The sequence below is a fragment of the Rhyacophila brunnea genome, unplaced genomic scaffold (assembly GCF_057557595.1).
Source record: "Rhyacophila brunnea isolate RB1 unplaced genomic scaffold, BYU_Rbru_1.0 scaffold_14, whole genome shotgun sequence".
Lineage (NCBI taxonomy): Eukaryota > Metazoa > Arthropoda > Insecta > Trichoptera > Rhyacophilidae > Rhyacophila > Rhyacophila brunnea.
The window spans coordinates 6,045,991-6,054,790 of NW_028232796.1; positions in this window are offsets into that span (position 1 = coordinate 6,045,991).

Consider the following 8,800-nt stretch of genomic DNA (forward strand, 5'->3'; position numbering starts at 1 on the left):
ATAATAAATACCACCTACTATAATTATTATTTTGACATTTACGTATACAAACATGTTACATATAATAATGTACTTACCCAACACACCAGGCACACACAGATGAAGTGAGTGGTTTCAGGTCCGGACTCCTCCCAACGGGGGCAAAAATAATAATATAAATTGTTAGTCGAATAGAACAAGACCTTTTCTTCTTCGCTATGATCTCATATGATCGAGGTTTGTAACTTGGATGATTTTACTAACTTCTCAACAGTCAACAGCCTTCTCAAAGGGTGTCTTTTGGCATTCAACGGCACGCAAGACCCGTGACACTTTTGAATTGAGGAACATATCTAATAAACAAGGTAGCACAGACGATACAAATGGACACAACCAATCTTATTAATTATAAATGTTAGGCCACACGCATTTGATATCCAATAGTGGATACGAAAGGTCACAATTACTTGTAGGTGAGCAACGATAGTTATAACTGCAACTCAAGTGTTCATTCAAACGCAAAGAGTTTGGGTAAAGGGTATATACACGGAAAAGTACGAGGGTCCGTGGAGTAAATACGAAAGTTAGTGCCACCTGTCAGATTTCGCACTGCCTTAAAAAGTCAATCGGTACAAAAGCGGTACAAAAGCGATTTTTCGTAAGCACGTCAATTTTAAAGCTTACCGTTATGATTTATCTAATTCTATTTCGACCACTGCAGCTTTTATGGTACCATCTTTGGAAAGTCGACGTTCTATATTTGATTAATATTTTCTTTTTAAAATTGTCAATGGTTTTGTTGACTTGCCAAACCTACTCGAAAGGGTGGGTTTCCATTGTCCATCAAGATTTACGCGAAACCAAACTTTGTACTATGTCAGTCGTAGCGATTCTAATTATGCACAAAATTCTTTTATTCGGGGTTCTCCAAAATTTTGTATAAATAGATATATATAATTATAATTATATATTTTTTTTTGTTATTTTTTTTTATTTAATTTAATTATTCATTATTCTTCCTCATTTTTCTCATGTAATTTTCTTATGTAATTTCTTTATGTTATTCTTACTATCTTGTTAGGCTTAACTATATTATAATGTATACATGAAAACTTTGCTGGTTGCAATAACTTTTCACTATTATATTTAAAATTTTTGTAATCAATATGTAACTGTTTGTTTCCTTAATAAATAAAATAAAATAAAAAATAAAATAAATTATTATGAATATTTTTTTTAAATGGACGCATCTCATACCATATCATGTGTTACATAAATATGAGAGACAGCAGTGATGCACAAACCGCGGCCCGTGGGTTGCATGCGGCCCAAAATAGCATATGTTATGGTCCAAAAAATAACAAGTACTACACATCAATGTTATGTAACTAATTCAAGTTGAAATTGTCTAGTATAAAATATCATTATTTTTCAACACTTTCACCTACTGCGGCCCGTGAAAAATTATAAAATGGATAAATTGGCTCTCTCTCTTCAAATACGTTATGCACAACTGGTGTACAGTGATGACAAAAATTCCATAAATATTTTCCATACATAGATGACGGCGATTTAAAAATTGTGAAAATGGAGGATAAATATAAAAACATAATAATACTAGTATATATGTAACGGAACTATCATTAAGAGCATACTTCAGTGAAATGGCAAATAATTTTCAACTATAGATGCGACGAAATGGCGGACTGGCTGGCAATCGGAGAGTGAAAGTCGAACTGTGAACACGTCAATTTGTTTTGTGATGGTGTCGGGGGAATTAATTTTTAAATCGTTTAAAGATGACTAAAAAACGTTACGCATTTACTTGAAAAAGAAAACATGTCAATGAATATATTTTTATTATTACAAATAGAACAATAAACATAACACTAAATGGACGCATTTTGAATTGTATGTCAAATTATGTTTTGTTCTGCACGCGTCGTTTGCAGATTCTTTGCGTCGCGCAGTCACGGTCGTTTAAGACCGTGCCCCAGCTGAAGTAATTAGTAATTATTAAATATTTAAAATTTCTAGCTGTATAAGCTTCTAAGTTGATTTTAAAACTACATAAAACTTTGAGACATATTTTGCAAATATATATATTTTCTTTCAAAATTTATCAATCACATATAAAGAAGAAAAACAAACAATCAAAAATCAACACTCAATAATTTTATTGTACATGAGTTTGTTGGATTTATTTCTAGTAGCTTCATTTGTCATTCATAAAAAGAATTTTCATTTCCTCATAATGAATAAGTTTCCTGGGATTTTTAAACCCATTCTTTAGGTACTACTACATTGTAACAAAATTCTTTGTTTCCATATATCCTAAGGATTTTCCGGCGAACCCACATCTCGAAAGCCTTTATTTTATTATTCATTGCTTGAGTGAGAGTTCATGACTATGCATCATGCATGAGAATTGTGATGACAATCATGTTCTTAAGTAAAAATTTAAACCGAGATATAATTTTGTTTAATTTAATGAATGCTTACAATGATTATTAAAATCAGTCACGAGCATAATGTATAACAGTAGAATAATTTGCTTTTAAAAACTTTATATTTTACGTTCCCTACTATTAAAAATAATTTTAAAATATATGCTGCAACTTATAACCTGTACCAGTATTTTTTTACAGTATACTGAGAGTTTTAACTTCCATTCATTAGAATACAATAATTAATAGGGTGTTTATTTTTTTACAATTAGTTATAAGCAGCATTTCTACTAATGTAAGTAGTTTAGTAGTAAATTTTATACATAAAAATTTGTGCATGAATATTAAATTTATCATTATTTGCGTGGATAAATAAATTGGTCAATTTATTATACCGTGCACGAAAATAAATTCATAACAAGAAAGTAATTTGTGATGACTAAAAATAGAAAAACTTGACGAGATTTATTCTGTTATAAATGTATAAATGTATTATAGAATGTATAAAATTGGTAAGAGTAATTATTAATTATTGGTTATTGTACAGTATATTTAGGCTACCTAGAAATATAGTAAAATTCTATGGCTTGACGTTAGAAATATTTGTACGCACAAATTTGTATTAGTGTGCATGCTCACATCATAACGAACGTTGGTTGTAAGTGAAATTAATCTTATAACCTCTTAACTTATTCAATGGTATTAGTACCTGGATAATCAGAGCCGATCCTAGCGAATACGAGATCTGATTGGAGCATGTGTACGAAGCCCCCAGATATCGGGCGTAAATATTATATTCCCCTGCAAAAGGTGATAATCGAGCAGGGGATACTATGCATAGTAGTGAGAATATAAAATTTTATAATGGACATAATTAATTACTTGTCATTTTAGTAATTATAACAAAACTGGTAAGCTAATAATGACGCTATTTTTTTCTACTTTAAAATTATAATCCCTGGCTTTTTTGTAAATATTATAGGATAAGCTAATAATATTGCTTTATCTTCTCCCATGACACTGGTGTGCTCTTTTTAAATATTATTTTTTCCTATATATCTTTATAAGAATCATGCTTAAGTTCTTGAATAATAGAGTCAAATTTTACCAACATTTATGATTCTAATTCACAAGAGTCTTGTGTTTTAAATGTTGTAGGCACAAAATATATAAAATCTTCTCTTGTTGTTTCAGTATATTCTTTTTGTTTTCTTTCGAAAACAGAAACAACTTAGGGCGCGAGCCTCCCTAGATCACGAGGTCCGATTGGGCCCAATCGGTTCAATCGCCCTAAAACTGGTCCTGTGAACAGTTACTGTAATTGTTTCATTTTTAATACTAAATAACTGTATGTGGGATTCATGAAATATGTTAAAGTAGTAAATTTACATATATTGCCTATATAGTAGGTGTATTGCTTTGAGATATTATGTATAAGAACGATACGATTAGCGACTTTTCTTCAAGGCCCAGTGAAGTTGTCAGACATTTTTTTTAGTTATATGTACGTATAAATATATGTATTTAACTTATAGAGAAGAAAATACAGTTTTGAATATATCGACGGCCCCAGGAAAAACCGGTGTAAGTCTAAAATCACAAATGTTCAGGAGAGCGAAAAAACTAAAATATTTACGCTATTAAATTCATCATATAAAATGAGTGAGTTTTTTCTAATCTTATTTAAGTAAATCAGATAGACCATTTTATGGTCTATATTTCTATCAAAATTTAATGGTGATTAATCGATTAACAGCTAAGATAATGACCAAAAATCGTTTTTATTTGGAATAATATTACGCGCTTGATGTTTTGACTTGGTTCAACATGCTTTTGCGCGGACAAAATAGATCACTGACTCCGCACAGCAGACTTATATTCTGGTATAGAACGGTTTTTTACGTCGCGTTTTTCTTACTCTATACGATTTTATTAAACACAACCATAGTTATCGTGCTCTTGTACGGAACAACCATTATAGCGCATTATTTAGCTCGAAATAGGACAGCGTGAATACAAAATAATGACAAAGAGTAAGGAGATATATTGACATACAGTTTTTTTGTACGAAGTTTTTATTACAGAAAAGTATCTAAGTATTATAATTTTTAAAAAATCAAAAAAAAATGTAAATTATTTTAGTTATTTATATAAATATTGTTAATATGTACAATAAGTAATATAAATTATTCAGGAAAATAGTAATTATGGAAGGATAAAAAAAGTTATGTAAGAAATTAAAATATAACGCAAGTAACTACGAGAGAGAAAAAATGTTTATTTTTATACATAATAACACAATTTACATTAAAAATATGGAAAGAACAATCATAATGTTATTAATATTTTATGTTAATACAAATAAATCACATTTTATTCATTTTATTGGATTATTGATAACACAATTTATATTAAAAATATGGAAAGAACAATCATAATGTCAATAATTATTTTATGCTAATACAAATAAATCACATTTTATTGGATTATTGATAACACAATTTACATTAAAAATATGGAAAGAACAATCGTAATGTTAATAATTATTTTATATTAATACAAATAAATCACATTTTATACATTTTATTGGATTATTGATAACACAATTTATATTAAAAATATGGAAAGAACAATCATATTGTTAATAATTATTTTATGTTAATACAAATAAATCACATTTAATTAATTTTATTGGATTATTGATAACACAATTTAAATTAAAAATATGGAAAGAACAATCATAATGTTATTAATTATTTTATGCTAATACAAATATCTCACATTTTATTACTTTTATTGGATAGTTTATACACCAATCGACTATTTTTCCTGCCTTCGAAATATATGTGGAGCCAGTATTGATTGATGTTTTCAAAATATTTTTTTTCCAATTAATTTCTTGTCGTCTTCTCTTTGCACCTTTAGATGGAGAATACGTTGATCGTACATCATTTTCATCATGTGTAGTCGATTGGGATTATTTGGTTTTTCATTTGTCAATGTATCATTGTCCATTATGATTTCTGGAATGGCGATTATGTCATTACAATGCACTGAAGTGGACGGAATCGCAATATCTTGATAATCATTGCGGTATGTTTGTATTGAATCAGTTGGCTGTTTCGATATTTCATCCATTAAGTAATCCAAAACTTCAGGAGATGCGCATTTAAAATATTCGTCAATATCTGGAGCACTTGATGTAAACGAAATTATATTGGGACAGTATTCTGAATAGCTAGAAATGTAATCCTTATCTGTCGTATCGTTAGAATCTGTAAAAACAAAATATAAAATTATAATTTAATACTCCAATGTATAAACCCTATGATTAAAAAAGTAGATAACAGAGTGATACCAGTAAAAAACATTCCTAAAGATGAGTTTACAGTAACTAACTTTATAGAATTGCTTATTTTTCAGAAATATTAAAACTTAAATCTTTTCTAACATCTCAATATTTCGTGGTATTCAGAAAATACGAGTACATAGATTGTCTGCTACACATATAACAAAAAATAGGTTTTATCAATATAAAACGCAATATAATTCAAATACTTATTTCCCATAATTTACTACCTGTGAGGGTTAGTTTTTTCTACTTTGATTGGATATTGTTATAAAACTTATAAACCAACACAAAATCTTTAAAAAAATAAAATCTTCTATTGAATCATAAAAAAACGGTCCTGTTTGTTGTGAAATTATGTCAAATAATATTACATAAATTGTATTATATTTTAATAAGTGGTTAATACACACACAGTCTCTTCACCAAGAATCGAATAATATTTTAATAGTCTTACGTTGTTATAGTGGTTATATCATATTATGCTTACCTATGACTTCATCGTTGTCAAGGGATTCTTCATTCACCATGTTTTTCACATTGCAGAATACGCCACTTGCTTCATCCAATATACAAGTATAATCTGTAAATCAATACACAAGCACATTAGATACCATGATTTGGTAGATATTCATAAAATATCTCATTTAAATAGTAAAGTAGTTAAATATATAAAAATACAGATAAGTATGAATTACAATGAAGAAATGCACAAAATTAAATTATTTTAGAGGGTTGGCGCAAACCAGCAATCATTGCGTTATGCATTAAATTTATAAATCAATCAACTTAATATTAACATAAGCTAATTGGTTATCAAATAGTATTTTCTTTAAATAGTGGATATCATTATCTAAGCGTTTCATTATAAACTTTCAAAGAAACAGGGTTTAATATCAATTTTCATTCATATCTAATTCTTTTTTATTTAGGTAATTATAAAAAATGTAAACTCTGTCCAATTTTACTAGGATTAAATAGCTAATAACTTTCATAATAATAAAACAATCATAATCAATAAGTAAAAAGTATGTAAATGTATGTACTTACCACTCTCACCACTACTAGATTTTTCAAAATTAATTGATAATTTATTTTGAAGTCCACCCGATGCTAAATGCAATATATGTTTTGCGCGATCAGATATGGTATAAGTACTAATTAAATTTTAAATAAAATAACGATAATTATAAACCGTTGATCATAAAATCATATAAATTAATACCAATTAGGTCACTAGTCATAAACACAAAGATTACATAGGTAGGTACTTAATACTTATTTGTAATTAATGATAAAAATTCTCAGTCGCTAATCAATGGGAAAGTTAAACGAAGAAATTATTCTGTGTACATTTCACCATCTACACGACGTTTTATTTGTTTCATCTTTTCCTAAATTTCTATTATAATAATATATAGGTATAATATAAGGCACCAAGTCCAAAAATTTTTAATTAAAATAAATTCTTCAATATTTATGTAGAAACGAATAAATGCTTCTTTGACTGCATTTTGTATATTTTTGTTAATGTTTTATTGCGGCCAATAAATGCGTCTCTGTAAAAGCCCGCCTAATCCTTTTAGGACATCCCGCCAAATAAAATTATTTTCCCAGGATACTTAGAAGTGAGTAAATTTAATGATTTTGTCTACGAGACATATTTAAAGTGATAATATAATAACAAATCTGGCTACATTGTCATATTTGCAAAAATATTATGTACATGTGCTGTACTTAGGCCTACATTCAATAATTTAATGTTTGAATTTATTTTGATCTTAGCCGAAGTCATAATATTATTATAAAAAGGTAATATTCTGACAAAATTTCATCGGTCTTTTGTAAAAACTCACTATTTCGAAGTGTCATAAAAAGGATTACCTATTTAACTTGTTTGTGTCATAAATATCAGTCCAAAATTACTATGTATTCCATTACACAAATAATAAAATTAAGTATCTTTACTAGGTATTTGTTTTCTATTAAATAATAAAAATTGTCAAATTTAGAAATAACATTACCGACTATTTTTGTAGGAATTTGTAATAATTTCAAGAGCAATTTATTTTATTAGTGTATATTATGTTTTCTTACTAGGATACATGGTGGTATAATACGTATTAACATTATCGGCAGAGTGCATAAAACGTTTGAACTGAACCTTTTGTTGAGTTTAAATAGCAGGGTGTTTAGTCAACGTGTGTTTTCAGTCTCCAATGTAAGCATTCAAATTTTTATGTCTTGTTAATTAACAGAAAATCCGAAAAATTAAGATTCTTACAATCTGTCACAATAATGACGTATATGTTGACGAACACACACAAATACAGAAAAAGGATCGAATGAATAAATGAGCAATCAAGAGTCTGCGGCGTATTTAGGTATGTCCAACCCTTAAATTGAGATGGGCCGGACATAATATATCGCAGATGAAACGACCGCTGAATGAATGCAATAATCCAGTAGTTTTAGAGGAACGTAATATAATTAGAATTATAATAATATGCTATATTGACAAGATATTTAAGTTCGATGAAATCACGTGCCCGTGAAAAATAATTAACCAAAAAGAATGGAGAAAGCGCGAGGAGGCCTTTACCACAGTGAATAGAAACAGGTGATGAAATAATATAGTTTCACAAATTTTAATGCAAATTAATTTGTTTTCTACGAGGAATTTATTTTATATTAAGTAATATAATATTTTCACATTCGGATATATTACTACTGACCAGTTTTTAATTATTAATGCGTATAAATTCTGAAAATATCAAACTTTTTCGAAAATATACCAAAACAAATTACGAGTTTTATGTGATACATCAATATAAAACATGGTATCTATTCAGATATCCGTGAAAGAGCGTAATAGCAAGTATTATGAGCCTCTTATTCAAAAGAAAGAGCGCACGACACGTTGCTTATTTAGATATGACTATAATTTTCGGAAATTTCTGTGAACACAAATTTAGTCGACGCAATATGTTGATATATTGCACAATCGTCGAAAACCTAACTTTAT